Raw genomic sequence first — 18,783 nt, 5'->3', positions numbered from 1 at the left:
GAGTGGTCTGGACAGAGTAAATACGGGTTAATTGATCCATTGATGGAATGATCCAGAACAAGAGGGCACAGATTTAAGTTAATTTACAAAATAAGCAATTATAACATAAGGATTTTCTTTTTCATGCAGCATGTGTTTAGGATGCGGAATGTACTGCCGGAGAGTGTGGGAGAGGCAGGGACAATTGAAGTTTTCAAAAGGGAATTGGATCTTGATCTGAAATGTAGAATGTGCAGTTTTAGAGGGAAAAGGCTGTGGAGTTCAGTAGGTGAGATGCTCGTTCAGAGGGACAGCAGAGTCCAGACGGGCCGAGTGTTCTCATTATGTGCAGTATCATGATTTCAGCATGATTGGTGAGTCAGGAGTAGAATTCTTATTTATCATCACAGAAAAAGGGTTCGATTACAGTGAATGCATAACTCAATGTCTTCAATAGTATTTCAAGGAGTAAATTTCCGATACAGATAAATACCCATTTTCTCACTGATCCATAATATATTTGATGAATACAAATCTATCAAACTGAGATTTAAAATTAAAGTGTTGTTTCCCGATGGGATCTCCGAAATTCTAGTATCCTTTTTTGAGAGTTGTTTCCTAATTTCACTCCGGAAATGTCATGTTTTTTGACGGTGCCCCAAGGCCCCCACACCCCTCCCCCTCCCCCAATTCCAAAATTCGCAGAAGATTCTCTCTCTGACAATTTTGTCTTAACATGTCATCATTCTCCTGCAGTGTTTTGAAGCTCTCTCACCCTCTGCCTCGTGGCCTCCCCTCTACCGCTGCTAAATTCCAGAAAATAAACCACAGAACAGCCCCATCATATAAACCATTACCAAAGGAATAAAAACAAAAAAACTACTGCGGATGCTGGAAATCCAAAACAAAAACAGAATTACCTGGAAAAACTCAGCAGGTCTGGCAGCATCGGCGGAGAAGAAAAGAGGTGACATTTCGAGTCCTCATGACCCTTCAATTTGTTTTTATCTCTATGTTTATTTGACTGCCACACCCCTTCAAGAAATGCCTACCTTGAAGAAGTACTGCTCTGCTCTCCGACAGGATTTTCGTATCTCTCTTCTGCCTTGTTCACCTTCATTGCTTACCAAAGGAAGCCGTTCTTCTCGAATTAATGCCCATCTAGACGGTGACAGTCGAGGGTTTCCCTGCCGATTAGGCAGTCTACCCAAATACTAACAATTTACTACGAGAAAATATTTTCCACACGTTGTCTTTGGATCCTTTTTGAATGAAATAAAATCTGCCCTGTTTGATTACTGACCCTGGTGCCAGTGGGAACAGTTCATCTTTATTTACTTTCTCTAAACCCTCTTGACAGTTCTGTCTGTGGAGTGATTAAAAATACCGAAAGCCAGACGTGGGATTTGAACAATGAGGGACTGTAGATCAATGATAAGGGAAGTGATACTTTGATAATCAGATTAGGAAATAGTTTGAAAGTTAAGAAATCCGTCCAAACCTGTGCATTGCGGGTTCAGGAGCACAATGCGTCACTAGGGCGTGGGAAACTCGGATTAGATTCTCGACGCCTACATACAAATTGCCTATTCTGTAACAGCATCACAGTCCCTAAATTATTTTATTTTCTTCGAGGTCAGGTTACTTTCAGTTTGCTTTCTGTTTTAGGGCAGTGATCTTGCAGTTAGGGAAATACATTGATTTCAGCATGATTGGTGATTCTGGCGTAGAATTCTTATTTATCATCATAGAAACCTGGGTTCGATTGCAGTAAATGCATAACTCAATGTCTTCAATAATATTTCAAAGAACAAATTTCCAATACAGATAAATACCCATTTTCTCACTGATCCATCATATATTTGATGAATACAAATCTATCAAACTGAGATTTAAAATTAAAGTGCTGTTTCCCGATGGGATCTCTGAAATTCCAGTCCCCTTTGCTGAGAGAGAAGTTTCCTAATTTCACCCCGGAAACGTCATGTTTTTTTGACTGCGCCCCAACGCCCCCACACCCCTACCCCTCCCCCAATTCCAAAATTCGCAGAAGTTTTTCTCTCTCTGACACTATCGTCTTAACACGTCGGAAACATAGATAAAATTGCTCATTAATTCGGGAAGAACGGCTTCCTTTGGTAATGGTTGATATGAAGGGGCTGTTCTGTGGTTTATTTTCTGGAATTTAGCAACGGTAGAGGGGAGGCCACGACAGGGAATGGGAGAGCTGGCCGCGTGGCCTAATGGATAAGGCGTCTGACTTCGGTGGTATTGGCTGAGGTTATCAGAAGATTGTAGGTTCGAGTCCTGCCGTGGTCATTTTATGCTGAAATTTGTTTAACTTCCTGAAAACCGCGGTCTCACTCGTCAGCTGAAGTTTCTGCGTCTCCTTCCAAACATTTCAAGGCTCTTTCTCACACTCTCTGCTCGTGTTAATTTGTGCATTAGATTCTAACTCACCTTTGTATTTTGTGTAGTTCCTAACAGACCCACAATATCTGATCAAGTTCGTGAAGTTATTGATGTTCCCAACTGGAACAAAAATCTTTGCATCAATCGGTTTAATAAAATGCTTTGGGATAATTGCAATCTTCGCTTGAATCTGGATTAGCTGAATCTGATGTCACTGGACTAACAATACAGAGGACCAGGTTAATCTCTGCGGGCACGGGTCTAAATCCCAACAGAGCAGATTTAAATTAAAATATTTCCTAAATTTGGAATTGAAATCTCGGCTCAGTAATGGCGGCTAAGAAACTATCATCGATTGTAGTAAAAACCCACCCGGTTCACGAATGCCTTTTACGGAAAGAAATCATCCGCCCTTCCCTTGCCTGCCCTACATGTGACTCCAGACCCACAGTAATTTGCTTCACTCGTAACTTCAAGGATAATGTGAGATGCTCAACAAATGCTGGGCTTGCAAAAAGCGCCCATATTCCATGAAAAAATAAACAAGTGGTAAACAGGCACGGCATGATTATCAGGATGTCTACCTTTTCTCTTGAAAAAGGAAGGCTGAGGGGTGGCCTCATACGGGTCTTTAAAATTATGAAAGATTTTGGGAGGCTGAATGCAGCAATAATGGAGTGGAGAAGGGGCGACAAGCCTGTATCTCGCTTACACACACAAGACAACGGCTGACGGGTCGAATACAGCGTAATAATTACTTAACTGTGCATCGGCGACTCATAAGAGTGTTGGATAAATTCCATCCGCAATGTCTCCGCGGCATTCTCCAGATTCCATGGGAGCGCTGCCGAACAAACTGGAGTGGCGTTCTTGAATGCAGCTCATCAATCATTCAGGCCAAACTCCTGAAACATTAACTTGGATGGACTGCAAACTGTGTCCGGATGGTCGAAAAGTGTCGCACCCTCCAGGTCCTGTTTTCTCAACTCTCAAATGGCCAACATTCCAGGGGAGGACAACGAAAACGCTACAAACATTCTCTGAAATGTTCATTCAAGCGCTGCAGCATTCATATTAATGACCGCGAGGAGCTTGCTTCTCATCATTCAAAATGACCAAAACTCATCCCACAAGCTGCAGCACACTCTGAGTCACAAGGTCTCAATCATGAGGCAGAACGACGACTGAGGAGAAGTGACAGGAAGCAAATCCTGCACTCCGGATCTCACTACCTCTTGGGACATCCTGTCCCCATGTGTCCAATGATCTGTGGACCGAGAATCGGCCTGTTCACTCACATGAAGCCCCATGGCAGAAACTCACGGCCCTGACTGGATGTCATCATCGTATCGAGGAACAGACGATAACTATTGCTTGTTACAAAATACATATAAGAAAAGGTCATCTCCATTCTCATAGTATTTCGAAAACTGTCCCTTTCCAAATCGTGTGAACAAGTCTTCTCGATTGTCTCTGATCTCTCAACTTCACTATATCAGAATGTGCTGCCATCTACTGGCCGCAACAGAGCGGTAGAAACTCACATTGTCGGTGTTGCAGAAACAGGTCAATGTGAGGAATTTGTGATGTGATGTGATGGGGCAGACATAGAAATACAAATATGAAATACATTTAAGAAAACATGATTAGTTAATTTATTCCCATTGAATCGGCAGCAGTTACAGGCCAACTATTGCCTGGAGCAACTGAGACGATTAGATAAACTGCATTTAAAGGAAGTCTAGATAAGTCTAGGAGGGAGAATGAATTTCAGGGATAAACAGAGAATGTTACATGAAGTATTCTAGAGGGAGGATCTTGTCGGGCAGTTTACCTGTTAGAACAAATGGCCCACTTTCAGTGAGGTATATTCTGGGTTGAATGAATCCAGATTTGCAAAGTGTCTCAGGGACTGACAGACATGTAATGAATCCCACACCCAAACTGCGAGTAAAAGACACAGAGATCCAGAATGAATCATTAACTCAGGGGTGGCACGAGACACTGACTGATACACATTGAATCGCACACTCTCACGGTGTACAAGAGACAGAGCGATACAGAATGGAGAATGAATTCCACACTAAAATCCTGTTCCAGCGACAAAGTGATACAGAGAGAACCTCACACCCGTACAAGTGGAAAAGTTACAGCAGAGAAGGAGACCATTCAGCCTTTTGTCTGTCCTGAGATTCTTCAACAGGAACTCAGCTATCCCAGTCCCCTGCCCTCTCTCCATAGCCATGTAAACATTTCTCTTCAGGCAGTTGTCCAGTTCCACTATGAAAGCACCGATTTTAAGCTGCCTCTACCACCTATCCCAGGCATTGCATTCCAGATCCTTACCACTCACCAGGGAAGATGAATCCTCATGTCCCCACTGATTCGTTTAAAACCTGTGCCTTGCACAAAGAGAAGCTGTTTCTCACTGCCTAATCTGTCTCAATCTGTCGCGGCCTCGTCGTCCTGTATTCTCGACCGTCAGGCATGGTTTCTCAGTCTGACCCAATCCCTGCAACATCGGAAAACTTCTTGGCCTACCCCTGCTTCGTATTCGCATGTTCCATCAAATTACTCTATAAATCGGGATGAAGAACTTCCTTAAAGAAGCAGTCATTGGTTTAAATGAAGGGACTGAGTGGTGCTTTAATTTCTGTAACTATGCAACTTCTGGAGGGAGCCCAAGAGTCAAAGTGTGGAGTGTGGAGGAAGTGAAGCTGGATAGAAGGTCAGCGATAGTGGGAAAAAATGACAGATTGACAAAGGTGCCTTGAAATAATGGACAAAGGTAATTTTGATGGTAGCAATAAGGGCTTAAAAAAAGGTGTTGATAGTGATGTAAAGGTCAGAAAGCAGAATGTGATAATAGGAAACACGGGTAGCATTGTGTGAAAGAACAACATGCAACAGGTAACAGGGGACCCTTTGGGGGATGGGGTGGGGGTGGGGTCGGTGGTGAGGAATAAAAAGTTAGAAAATGAGATAGAAGGGGGTAAAAAGCGGATTAAGTTGTGGATAAACGAATAAAAATAAAACTAAGTGGATAAAATTTTTTTAAAAATTTAGGAAAAAAGGGGACTAAAAGGGGGTGCGAATAGAGGATAGAGTTCCTGGTCTGAAGCTGTTGAACTCAAGATAAGTCCGGAAGGCTGTAAACTGCCTAATCGCAAGATGAGTTGCTGTTCCTCCGGTTTGCATTGGGCTTCACTGAAAAATTGCAGCAGGCCAAGGAGGGACATGTGGGCATGAGAGCAGGATGGTGTGTTGAAATGACAGGTGACAGACATGTCTGGGTCATGCTTGCAGACAGACCAAAGGTGTTCCTCAAAGTGGTCACACAGTCTGGGTTTGATGTCCCCAATGTAGAGGAGGCCGCATTGGGAGCAGCGAATGCAGTCGACCAAATTGGAGGAGGTGCAAGTGAAGCCCTGCTTCACCTGAAAGGAGTATTCTGGCCATTCGATGGTGAGGAGGGAGGAGATAAAGGGGCAATTGTTGCACCTTCTTCGATTGCATGGGAAGGTGCCATGGGAAGGGGATGAGGTGTTGGGAGTGATAGAGGAGTGATCCAGGTTGCCCCCGAGGGAACGGTCCCTCTGGGATGCTGACGGTTTGGGGGGGAGGGGGGGAGGGGGAGGTGGTCGGGGAGGATGAGGGGAAGGTGGTGGCATCATGATTGAGTTGGTTGAAATGGCGGAGGATAATCCTTTGAATATGGAGTTTGGTGGGGTGGAATGTGAGGACAAGGGGGACCCTATCGTGGTTCTGCGAGGGAGGGGTAAGTGTGAGGACTAGAGGCGCGGGAGATGGGCGGGACATGGTTGAGGGCACTGCCAAACACAGTGGGTGGGAAACCTGGATTTAGGAAGAAGGAAGTCATGACAGAAGCGCCGTTTTGGAAAGTTGCCTCATCGGGACACATGCGAAGGTGCTGAAGGAACTGAGAGAATGGGATGGAGCCCTTACAGGAAGCGGGGTGTGAGGAGCTGTAGTCGAGGTAGCTGTGGGGGTCAGTGAGCTGGATTTGAATATTGGTGGATAGTCTATTACAAGAAATGGAGACAGAGATGTCAAGGTAGGGAAGGGAAGTGCTGGATATGGACGATGTGAAGGTGATGGAGGGGCGGAAATTGGAAGCAAATTTGATATATTTTTCCAGGTCCGGACAGAGCATGAAGAGTCACCGAAGTGAGTTCACCAGAGTTTGCTGGAAGTTCATCAGCATTAATGTACCCATTCAATGCATTTACGTGCTGATTGCCATTACCTCAGTCCTAGAGGCTTTCTTAAGTTTAAACACAGCCTGAGAGTCCCACAGTTTGATTTTGATTTGGCCAGATCAGGGTGCGTTGTCCAAGAGGTTTTTCAAACTTCTTTGCGTTGGAGATGGTGACATTTATTGAAATCAGGAGCATGTTTAAGAGCCCGAGAAATCATTGCAGACAGTATATCACTGCAACGCACGTGATGAAAATGCACGCAAATGTTAAAGAAGGTTTGTCCATGTAACGGGAATCTGGATTGATCCTGATGCTGAAATCAGTCGGTTTCAATCGTGCCTGAAAGAACATAGAAACCGACGGAACTGGAGTCCCGCAGTTTAATTTGATTTTATCCACACTTTAACTGTATTGTGGTATTTACACTGAGACGAGTTTGAGCCTTTTCTTGTGTTTGAGCAATCCGGTTCAGAGGGAATTAACAATCAGGGATTTGAACAGGAATGAAATTAATTACTCAGCAGAATGTGACTCAGGGACACAGTAGGACAGTAAATGTTGGAGTTGGAGTGTCTTTGGACAGAAGGTGTTGGAGTATCAGTTTCTCGTGACAGAATTGATACCCAAGTTCCGCCGGTAAATCAGCAGGAACTCGATCCAACTCATCCACACAGTCAAGCTGGTGAAACAAAATGACTGGCGGCCTGGCTCTTCCGCAGATCACTCGGCTCTCGGCCTCCTGCAATGTTCCTATGAAGCTCAGGTACGCTCGAAGAACAGCGCCTCATCTTTCAATTAGACACTTTCCAGCTTTCCAGTGAGATCATTGAGATCAACAATATCGCTCTGGAAAAGTGTCCCCAACCCACCCACCCATTCTCCCTCCCTCCCGCGCTCCATTTTGACTTCGCTTTTCCTGTTTACAGAGGTTATTTCGAGATTCCTTTTCCGCGTGTTTTTATTTTCGGATGGCAGTTGTTCATCAATCTGCCATTTACTCCTCCTCCAGAAACATCCTTTGTTTCTTTACTTGTTCCATTGTTCTTACAGAGAGTTTTCAGGGGCACCACGGGCCTCATTTTGTGCTGTTGAAAATCAAAGAGCTTATGTTTCCCTCTCTCTGGCCATGCAGCATAAACTATTTCTCATTTTTTAAACCGATTTCCAAAATATCACAGGCTGTCGCTTTTGATTTTTTTTTTCTTTCCTTACATTGACTTACAGCTTATTACAAAACTGACTTTTCCCAGTTCTGGTGAAAGGTCATCGATGTGAGACCTGAACTCAGTTTCACATTCTTTGTTACTACCTGAGCTGTGGTGTAACTCTTACATTTTCTGACTTAACAATTGTGATGTGACAGGTTGGTTAAAAGGATTTGGGAGACAATGAAAGTTATTTTTGGTTGTTGTAGCGTCCCTGGCTGCCTCGTTGTTCCAGTCTTTAGTGGTATTATTCTCATTTAGGGGTGTTCTTTAAATTAGTTTGCTCGAGTTGTCAGGTTCAATTCCCGGACGAGCCCTCCTGAGATGCTGAAGACATCGGTGCACTTTTCAACCTCAGAGACTCTTCTTCACTCACTCTAAGTTGGACTTTCAACCCCTGCCTGGATCCCTGTGTTAGGCGCAAGTTCAATGTTGTTCGTTTTATAAAAACAGTAAAATTCACTCTAATTATAAAACAGGAGTTTTAAAAGTACTACAGCTGAAAATATAGCAATAAATGCGGGAGAATCAGATAATGTCAGTGATTATCTGTGAAGTGTGATCCTGACGCGAGTGCCCGAGTCTAGAATGACGAGGATCCATGGAGACAGATGCTGAAGAGAGTGTCTGAGCCCAGGGTTCCGGGTCTCTGTGGAGGGACAGGAGGAGGCCATTCAGCCTTCCTTTTCCACCACTCAGTTAGATAATGACACATCTCTGCCTTAGCTCCATCCAGCTGCCTTGATTCCATATCCTATTATACTTTTGCCAGGCAAAAAATCTATCACTCACGGATTTGGAATTATTCATTGAGGCAGCATTTACTGCTTATTAGGGAAGACAGTTTCACACCTCTATCTTTGCGTGAAACAATATTTTTAAAGTCTCTCCTGAATGGCCCGGCTTTGTTGACATTCTGAAATAAAAACAAAGAAGCTGTTGAAAATAACTCTGCAACTCCGGCAGCATCTGCGGCGAGTGAAACAGAGCCTCCCGGAACTGGCGAAGAAGTCACATTGGAATCGAAACGTTCGCCCTGTTCCAGGTCTGGCAGCATCAGTGGAGAGAGGGACAGAGTTAATGTTTGATTCTTTGCGAGAGATACTGTCAGACCTGATTCCAGAGAGCGGAGCCGGGAAATTATTCTGAATGTTGCTGCTCAAACAGCGAATTGTTGATATGTGACATCGAATTGTTATTTATCGAATACAAAAGTTCACAGTAAAGGTCACAAATTTCAAACGTTGACTTTGTTTTATTCTCTCCACAGATGTTACCTGATGGGCTGAGTGTTTCCAGCATTTTATTTATATTTTTGACGTGAATAACCGAGTCCGTGCTGGATCATTCTTTAATGGTCTCTCACAAATCCAGTATCATTAGTTTGTCAACTTCTCCGATAACTTTCACTCTTTGTATTTGGGCCTCGGCTCCTCCACAGTTTGCAGCATCTCACCAATTAAAACAAAACAAAACAAAACTCGATCATCCGTGGCCTCAATCAGATTATGATTCAACCCGTCCTTGTGCCTGGGTTGGTGGGAAAAACGGTAGCGCTTTTGACTGTAGAGTAGAAGATTCTGTTTTCAGATCACGGAGTTTTACTGAAATCCTGAATTTTAGATCTGGAAAATAATCATTGTTTGGAGATATTGACGAAATGATGCGATTCAAAAGCATGATGAAAGTCATCTTTTCCAGCTGCTTGTGAAATGCACACTCAGTTTTCATTTTGCACAGTTTTATATCAATGTTTCAGGGATGTGGTGTGTCTATTGTTTGTGCAATTGCTCTGTTACCCAGTATCAGAATTAAAACACAAACTGTCCATCATGGAGTTTAAAACCACAACCGTCTCCTTCTATATAGTTGTTTCATTCAGTTACTGGGTGAGAGCGCGGTGTTAATCTTTTATTATGTAAGCTACATTCACGCACTATTATTTTTCCAATATATCAGGAGATTCAAACTCGTCCTGTTAAAGCAGAATGACAGTGAGTTCAGTAAGAAATGTGTACAAACAACAGCAATTTCTTTCTGCTCACTGTACACACACATAGCGATTTGTATTAAACAGCAGGAACGGAAATCGCAGTCCGCAATTTTCACTTTCACGATGACCTGAATTTCAGTTTAAGGGTAAAGATGTTTTTGTGGAAACTGAAGTCGCTTTTCCTGTGAATGGAGCCGGTTAAAGAGCCCGGGCCGGCCTGAGAGTCCCCGAGCCCGGGGCCAGCGGCAGCCTGGGGAGAAGACCGGTCCCAGAGAAAGGAAATAAGATTTGAAAGAGAGAGGGGTGCGGGCGGGGCGGGAGCGGGAGTTGGGGGGAGTCAGGGAGGGAGATCCAAGAAGGGAGAGGGGGAGGGGGGACAGCTTAGTAGGGAGCGAGGGAGAGAACTATGGAGGAAGAGAGGGAGGGAGCTTGAAGAAGAGAGGCAGCGGGAGGAGGAACTGGAATTTTTCCACCACATTTTTCAACCTCAGGAACACCTAAAACCTCACGGCCAATGGTTCGGGAGCGGAGGTGTGTCTTGGTAAATGAGTATACTGCTTGAATGTGCACAGCAACATCCCACCGCAGCAACCTGATCAATGACTGTATAATCTGTTCCAGAGATTCCGATGGATTAATATTGATCCCAGGACTCCGGGTAAGAATCCGCTTCTCTAGTTGTAACTAGTCTGGTTGGATTGTTCACATCCGTCCGAGAGGGGAAGATGGGGTTTCGGTTTCCACTGTGGTTTGTAGCTGGATATAGTGAAATATTTAATCACCCCTATGTGGGGTATTACACAATATTGCGATACATACTTTCCTCTTAAAGAAGTTCAAGCAGCTGTAAACACTGAAGTCGTGGCTCTATCTTTACTAAATCACGCGACCTGTGATAATAAATCATAAACTCTTCCAGTCAGTGGAGATGTGATATGAACACCAAAAATACTCACACACCACAGCAGATGTTGTTTTATTTTCCCCAGGGAGAGTCGATTGAAGAGTTATCCTTCCTTTGTCACTTTGAGTTTCTCAGTATTGTAATGCTGCCTCATTCATTCCTGGGAACATGTGGTAATCAGAGATCATCACTCCCTCCCTGCCTGAATCCGGCTGAGACAAGTGTTATCATTAAGTCCAGTAAACATCTGTCCCCTTATCGGATCCGATATTTGATCCAAAGGTAATATTTTCTATTATCTACACTGGGAATTGAAATTCCTGCTAGACTCTGTCTCCCATCTCTTTCAACTGTGGGAGTCTGTGTCTCATTTTCTGTAACACCTCTTCAATTAACAATCTATCTCTGCTTTTCCTTACTGAGGGCAATCTCTTCTCCCTTTTTTACTTTGCTGTCAGCTATGATTCAGTCAGTTGCTCTCTTGCTTTTTACAATCAGGGGGTCTGTGAGTTCAAAACTCACTCCAGAATCCTGAGCACAAATTCAGACTGACCCTCGAGTGCAGTAATCAGTGAATGCTTCACTGTTAGTGGTGCCAGCTTTTAAATGATATGGTAAACTGAGGTGCCACCTGCCTTCTCAGGTAAATTATACCCTGCACAATTATGGAGAGGGGCGGGGGAATTATTACACGGTGTCGGAGACATTTGTCCCTCCATTAACATCACTTCAAAACAGATTCCATTGTCTTTATCACATTGCTGTTCCTGGAAACTGGCTGTGTGTAAATCCTTTAACAAATTGTTCAAAAGGGTTGTGATTGGAATCCTGTGAGGAAAGGTCAAGGGAATATTCAAAATTCTGCTGAGAGAGCTTCATTGGACAGCAGAGAAATCAGGTGAGAAATTCGAGTAAACCGGCACCAGAGAACAAATCACCGTCAAAACTGGATCAACTCTTGCGAAGACCAATGATTAAAAGGTCCGAGCATCATCAGTTCATTGACCAGAGACACTCACAGAGTGTTTTGCACAATGTGAATCTAATGCGACCTGAAGGAACGAAACCTTCCCAGTTCATGGTGATATTGGGGATGGAATTCCATATTCTAAACAAATGATTAAGAATGAATAATCACATCTGTCCAAATAATGATTTACTGTGTCTTTGACGTGATGCTGTTGTCAGCTATGGCTCAGTCCATCGCACCCTCGCCTTTGAATCAGAGGGTTGTGGGTTCATGTCCCACTCCTGGAAAACCAAGAACTGTGATTGTACTCGAAAGAAGTTGCAATCTGTGACTGTTGGGAACTCGAAAGAGTTTCCGCTCTGCTGACACTCTTGTCCTTCTCGATGGTCCATGTAGCAGGGAGGACGCTGTTGTTCAAATTAGCATGATGAATTACTGCAGGGTGTCGTATGGATCGGACCTACAGCAGCTAATCCGAGAAACTCCACCAAATGCTTCCGCAGAAGAGATTTGTTTCATTTTTTTTTCCATTCAAGTCATCATGGAGTGACTGAGAACAAGGGAAGCCCACTCGGACCATGGGCTGAAATGGGCCGAAGAACGGGGAAATCCTCGGCTGGTGTATTTTTCAGCACTTACTGCTTGTGTCCGTGTGTGAATAAAAGCGATTAGAGAGGTTGGCTGCTGACTGAATTGTTTACTGGAAGTAAGAAGCTAATGCAAATTTACTGTAAAGGAAAATTAAGCTATTTTTTTTTTTCGATCGCAGCCAGTTGTTTCCTTTTGGTGTGAATGAGGACAAAACTAGCAGAAAAAGGTCTTGATCCATGGGTTATGGGTCCAGCACGCTTTCGCAGTGCTACTTTGCTACAAAAACGGATTCCTTCCTGCCTCGTAGTGTTACATGCTAGACAGGAAAATGTTCACTTACTCGGTGCTTTTTTTTAATCAAGAGCACACGTGTTGGGAAGCTCACCCTGGCTGCGCAATTGCGCTTCACACAACTCCGAATGCAGCAGAGAACGACACAGAAAAGCAGTTAGAGACTATCAGGACACACGCAGTGACAGACAGGAAAAAGTTACGCAAACCAGCAAGATACCAAAATGGAGAGACTGATCATTTATGAAAGAGTATTTTCCGTTGTATGGAACCTCCCCTTTTTTAGGTGTTTGACAGACCTCAGGCTTAAAGGCTGATCTCGGCCAGTCGAATTCCGAAGATCACTCCATCAAATGCCAACAAGTGATGATCGACCCCTCGGGACCAGTTGCCAGTTTAGGCTCGACTCACTGTGGTTCAGAACAGCCAAGATGACCACAGATCCAGTAAGTCGCTCTAAACAACCACACTTTATGGAAATGAGGAGGAAGCAGCACAGCAACCGCTGGCTCGTGACCCCGGGTGAGCATGTTCCAGACACCGCAGCCAGGCCGAGTGGGGAGGGTGGGGGTGGATGGTACTGGTGCTGTTTGGGGGAAGCGGTGGGGAGGGGGGCGCGGAGGATGGAAGCCATGGCGCAAGTGATGAGTGCGCAAACAGCCGACTTTAAAGCTCACAGAAAAGCGGTGTCTGGAGCTGCCCCTAGAGACAAGTTATGGGCAGTCAGTAAAAAAAAAAAGAACTCCTATAAAGAAGGTGCAAAATCAGGAACAGTAAATGCTGGGAACATTTAGCAGATCCAAAGCAGCTGTGGGGAGAGCGCAATGGATTAGTGGCCCATCTGCTGCCATAACGCAGTCAGGATGGCCGAGCGGTCTAAGGCGCTGCGTTCAGGTCGCAGTCTCCTCTGGAGGCGTGGGTTCGAATCCCACTCCTGACAATTTTTCTCTCAGCACCTTCCAAACTCGTGACCTCTACCACCTGGAAGGAAAAGGGCAGCAGATGCATGAGAACACCCCCAGCAGCAAGCTCCCCTCCGAGCCACAAACCATCCTGACTTGGAGCAGTATCGCTGTCCCTTCACTGTCGCTGCGGCAAAATCCTGGAGCTCCCTCCCTGACAGCACTGTGGGTGTACCTACACCACATGGACTGCAGCGGTTCAATAAGGCAGCTCATCGCCAGCTTCTCAAGGGCAATTACGGCTGGGGCAATAAATGTTGGCCGGGGCAATAAATGTTGGCCGTGCCATCGACGCCCACATCCCGTGAAAGAATAAAACAAAAACCCTTGGCTACCGGGACACAGCTCAGAAAGTTCACTGATACCAGAGCAAAATAGTGCGAATGCTGAAAATCAGAAATAATAACAAACAGAAAATGCTGGAAATACACAACAATAAAACAGCATCTGTGGAGGGAAAAACAGAACTAGCAATTCAGGTCTGTGATATGATCATTTCCTTCTCTTTCAATCATTCAGCTTATAAACAACAAGGAAGCCAATCACCAATCAATAACCCCTCCCCTTTCTACGGCACCTTTCTATGCAAGTGCACGAGGCACAACACTTGCCTTTGTACCTCAATACCCAAGGCCTCAAATACTCCTTCCAAGTGAAACAGTGATGCACTTGTTCTTCTTTCAGTTTAATGTGCTGCATTTGCTGCCGCAATATGTTGTCACCTGCTTCAGGTGGGTGAGGGCTTTGAGGAATCTCCGTTCAATTCGCAAGCCTGACTCTGAGCTTCCTGTCACTTGTCATTTCAATTCTCCACCTTGCTCCCACTCTGACCTTTCTGTCCTTGGTCTGCTGCAGTGTTCCAGGGTGAAGAATAATATAAGCTCGAGGAAGAACACCTCACCCTACGCATTTCTGGCCTCAACATCGAGTTCAATAATTTTAGATTGTAAACTCAGCCTCCCTCTTGTTTCATTTGTATCTTTCAGGTTTTTTTTCAATTTTAGTTTCTGATTTAACCTCCTTACTTTGGTGAGGCAGTAGCGTAGTGGAATTGCTGCTGTACTGATATTCCAGAATAATGCCGGTTTCGAATCCTGCCACGGTATACAATGGAATTTGGATTCAGTAGAATTCAAAAATGCAAAGCCTAATGATGACCATGAAATAAGTGTCTGTTGTTCGCTAAGCGAAGGAAATCTATCGACCTGGTCGGGCTGCATGTGATCCCAGACCCCCAGCAATGTGGTTGACTCTTCAAACACCTGCTCCACTCAGTTGTAACAAGGTCTTACAAAGAGAAGAAGAAAGAAACGAAACCCACCATCGATCTCGACAACAGCAATCTCAGCCCTCTGTCCGACCCTGGGACGTCGTCCTTACTAACAGCGGGGGAGCTGTGTGATAGACTAGTTTAGCATCAGTGTGTCTGACATCGTCACGGACTCATAGCTTGCAGATAATTCCAGACTCCACCATCACCATCCCTGGGTCTGTCCTGTCCCACCGGCAGAACAGACCGAGCAGAGGTAGCACAATGGCATACATTTGGGAGGGCTACAAGAGCAGGTTAGAGGCTAGGAATCTACAAGGATGGAATACTCCGCACTTGCCTGGGTGAGTGCAACTCCTTCAACACTCAAGAAGCTGGACACCATCCGCTTGATTGGCACCACATCCACAAACATTCACTCCATCCACCATCGGTGCACAGTAGTAGCAGTGTGTAGCATCTACAAGATGCACTGTAGGAATTCAACAAAGCACCTGCTACGACTTAGAAGGACAAGGCAATAGATAGGTGGGAACACCTAGAAATTTCCAACCAAGCTACTTCACTCATCATCCTGATTTGGAAATACATCGACGTTCTGTCGCTGGGTCAAAATCCTGGGACTCCCTTCCTAACAGCACTGTGAGTGTCCCTACATTACAGGGACTGCAGCGACTAAAAAAGGCACCTCACCACCAGCTTCTTAAGGGCAACTAGGGAGGGGGAAGAAATGTTGGCCCAGCCAGCGAGACCCTGACCCCGTGTATGAATAAAAATACATACATTGAACTTGGAATCCTGCTCTATAGCCATTCTCACCTCATCTGGACCCACCTTTTGTTTCTTTGCCTGTTCCAGTAAATCTCCCTTTGGCTTTGGCACCGTGAAACCTTTTTAAATTTAATCTCCCTGGGCTTCCACACCATTACAGATCTTCGCTTCTCTTCAACCTATTCCCAAAACCGGGACTCGTTCACTTGCTCAAAACCTCTTACATTTCTATCTTTCCTCAGTTCAGATGAAGTGTCATCAGCCTTAAACATTAATTCGTTTAAACTCCACAGATGCTGCTGAATATTTCCAGCATTTTCCGTTTTTATATTATAGTCTGCTCCTTGACTGATAACACATCCCTTTTAAGGAGATCGTGAATTATCTGGAACTGGTAACAAACCACTTTTAAACAGACAGAGTCATATTTACACAGCTTCGATTCCCTGACAAAAGACAACATTTTACGGCTTCCATTGTGTGCCCACGGGATCAATTCCCATGCCAGCTTCTCACACCCTTCCTGCTCTACTGAATGTAGGACTGATTTCAATCCATGAAACATAGAATGATAAAGGACAGAAAGGACAGAACGCTGGCTGGGCCAGCATTTCTTCCCCCTCCCTAGTTGCCCTTAAGAAGCTGGTGGTGAGCTGCCTTTTTTAGTCGCTACAGTCCATGTAATGTATCACTACCTTCAACACCTCTTTGATCCTTTTGTCTGTGACATCTTTTGATGATCTGCTCCTATCACTGCTTGCTTGTCCCTACAAACACCTCCCCCCCTCAACTTCTCTTCCCCCCCCTTCCCCTCCACCCCCCCACCCCTTCCCCCCCCCCCCCCCCCACCTTAAACCAGCTTATATTTCACTCCTCTCCTAACTATACTTAATTCTGCTGAAGGGTCATGAGGACTCGAAACATCAACTCTTTTCTTCTCCGCCGATGCTGCTAGACCTGTTGAGTTTTTCCAGGTAATTCTGTTTTGTTTTGGATTTCCAGTATCCGCAGTAGTTTTTTTTTATTAAGGACAGAAAGAGCTCATCCCGCCTGTGGTGGGTATTTGGTTGAGTGATATAATTATTCTTAGATCCGTGCCCTGTCCCCATTGTTCTGTATTTCCTTCCTTCAAGAATTTTTTTCTCCAATTTTCTTTATAAAGTTAATAATGAATCTGCTTCCACCACCCTCCCAGGTCGCTTCCATTTCACAACAACCCACTCTGTAAAATACATTCTCCTCACCCTGCTTCTGGTTCTTTTCCCAATCAGCTTCAAACTGTGTCCTCTGGTTAGCGACCCTCCTGTCAGTGGAAACAGTTTCTCCTTATTTACTCTACCAAACTGGTCATCATGTGAACACCTCATGGCAGATGTTTTTTTCGATGCAACGCAAGTGGAGACCATACAGGTGAATCTTTAAGAAGATTGAAGCCGAATGCGAAGTTATCCAAATTCGAGCGATTTCAGCAACAGCCCCGTGATTTAATAAAACTCCCCAAAGCGCTTCAATGGAGTTTCATCCAGCAACATTCGCCACCCAGTCACATGTTTGGACAACTAAATGAAACCTTCGTAAAATTGACAGATTTTAAGAGGGTGTTAAGGGGGAGAGTGAAGTGAGGATGATTCTAGAAGGAATTGCAGAGCAGCTGAAGACGTGGCCGCCAATGGTGAAACAATGAAAAGTTTAAACGATCAAGAGGTCAGAGTTGGATTCTGAAAGCGAAAGTGGGATATCTGGGAATGGAACTGGAACTCCAATCCGGCCAGTGAGAAATCTCCCCCTGAACCACTAATGTTCACTCAGCCACTCATTCCATTTTGCCAGCTCGAAACCTGTCTGAAGGAACATGCATCCTGACAGAGCGCCTGTGATAATCTCCAACTGTCTGAACTAAAGCTGCAACAGGAGATGTCCATTACAGCTGTGATAACCGCGTTGGTCTTGGTATTCAGTGGTGCAGACTCACATCATCCTTGTTTCGAGCTGCCAGTCAGAAACAGTCCGGAAAGATGACTGAGCAGTTACCGAGGAGGCTGTATATGTCCAGTTGAAGTCTGTCTGAGGGCTGAGCAGACTGACTCTGATCAGCATCTTTCAAATATTATTGTTTTGTCCTGAGATGGTGATGAGTTTTCGTCTGCTCAGTGGTTCAGATGGGAAAGTGGGGAGTGACCTGTATAGAAGGAAGTTCGGGACGGCAGTTTCCCTTTTCTGAGAACATTGATAAACCTCTTGCTGACTTTCTTCAATGCTTATCTAAAACAATCGAACCCACATCTTTTAAATGTCTCTGTTTAGACCGATTGCAAGTCTAACGCTATCTGTTGCGTCAAAGATCTACACTAATGATACGTGTTTCCCATTCCCAAAATGGGAATTTCTGACATTGTCGAACAGACGGTTCAAAACTTCAGCAATTTGAACAGTGAGCACATTTTAAAAGTCTTCATTGTCTGTAAAATATTTTTGAATGTCCTGTGGTTGCGAAAAGAGCTACAGAAATTCAGTAGAACTTCTAAAAGACATAGGCAGGTTGGTGGAATGGGCGGATAAGCGGCAGATAGAACCATAGAAAAGTTACTGCGCAGAAAGAGGACATTCAGCACATCTTGCCTGGACGGAAAAAAAGATGAAAAATACTAATCGCTCAATTAAAACCCACTTTCCAGCACCCGATCCAGCGAACATCTCCACTTCTGACCTTATGATGGAAGGAAGGTCAATGATGAAGCAACTGAAGATGGTTGGACCGAGAACATTACCCTGAGTAACTCCTGCAGTGACATCCTGGAGCTGAGATGACTGACTGTCAACAACCACAACCATCTTCCTTTGCATTAGTTATGAATGCAACCAGTGGAGTTTTCTCCCTGATCCCCTTTGACTCCAGTTTTCCGAGGGCTCCTTGATGCCACACTCGGTCAAATACGGCCTTGCTGCCAAGAGCAGTCACTCTCACCTCAGCTCGGGAGTTCAGCTCTTTAGTCTATGTTTGATGAATGGCTGTAACGAAGCCAGCAGCTTGGTGGCTCTGGCAGAATCCAAACTGGGCGTCAGTGAGTAGGTTATTGCTAAGCAGGTGCCGCTTGAGTTGACTGATGGGGAGGTAATTGGCCGGGTTGTATTTGTCCTGCGTTTTGTGTACAGGAAATACCTGGGCAGTTTTCCACAATGCCGGGTAAGTGCCAGTGTGGCAGTTGCAATGGAAC

At 44.8% G+C, this 18,783-nt stretch overlaps 1 long non-coding RNA gene and 2 other non-coding genes across 3 annotated transcripts in view; 2 read left to right on the top strand and 1 right to left on the bottom strand.

Annotated features, from left to right (window-relative positions):
* The window catches only part of LOC144670309 (uncharacterized), a 621,539-nt gene extending 605,100 nt beyond the window's left edge, over positions 1-16,439 (bottom strand). The window contains exons 1-2 of the long non-coding RNA XR_013573849.1: positions 16,394-16,439; positions 16,273-16,358 (exon numbers count right to left, since the gene is read on the bottom strand). This is a non-coding gene — a long non-coding RNA (uncharacterized LOC144670309). The remainder of the gene's footprint in view (positions 1-16,272; positions 16,359-16,393) is intronic.
* On the top strand, positions 2,209-2,298 carry trnar-ucg (transfer RNA arginine (anticodon UCG)). The gene is given in 2 exon segments: positions 2,209-2,245; positions 2,263-2,298. It is a non-coding gene; the product is annotated as a tRNA-Arg (tRNA).
* On the top strand, positions 13,423-13,505 carry trnal-cag (transfer RNA leucine (anticodon CAG)). Its single transcript has one exon. It is a non-coding gene; the product is annotated as a tRNA-Leu (tRNA).
* Positions 16,440-18,783: the final 2,344 nt, after the last annotated feature.

This window comes from Cetorhinus maximus, chromosome 31 (genome assembly GCF_964194155.1).
Source record: "Cetorhinus maximus chromosome 31, sCetMax3.hap1.1, whole genome shotgun sequence".
NCBI classification, from domain to species: Eukaryota; Metazoa; Chordata; class Chondrichthyes; order Lamniformes; family Cetorhinidae; genus Cetorhinus; species Cetorhinus maximus.
This window is presented reverse-complemented; position numbering and strand designations above follow the sequence as displayed.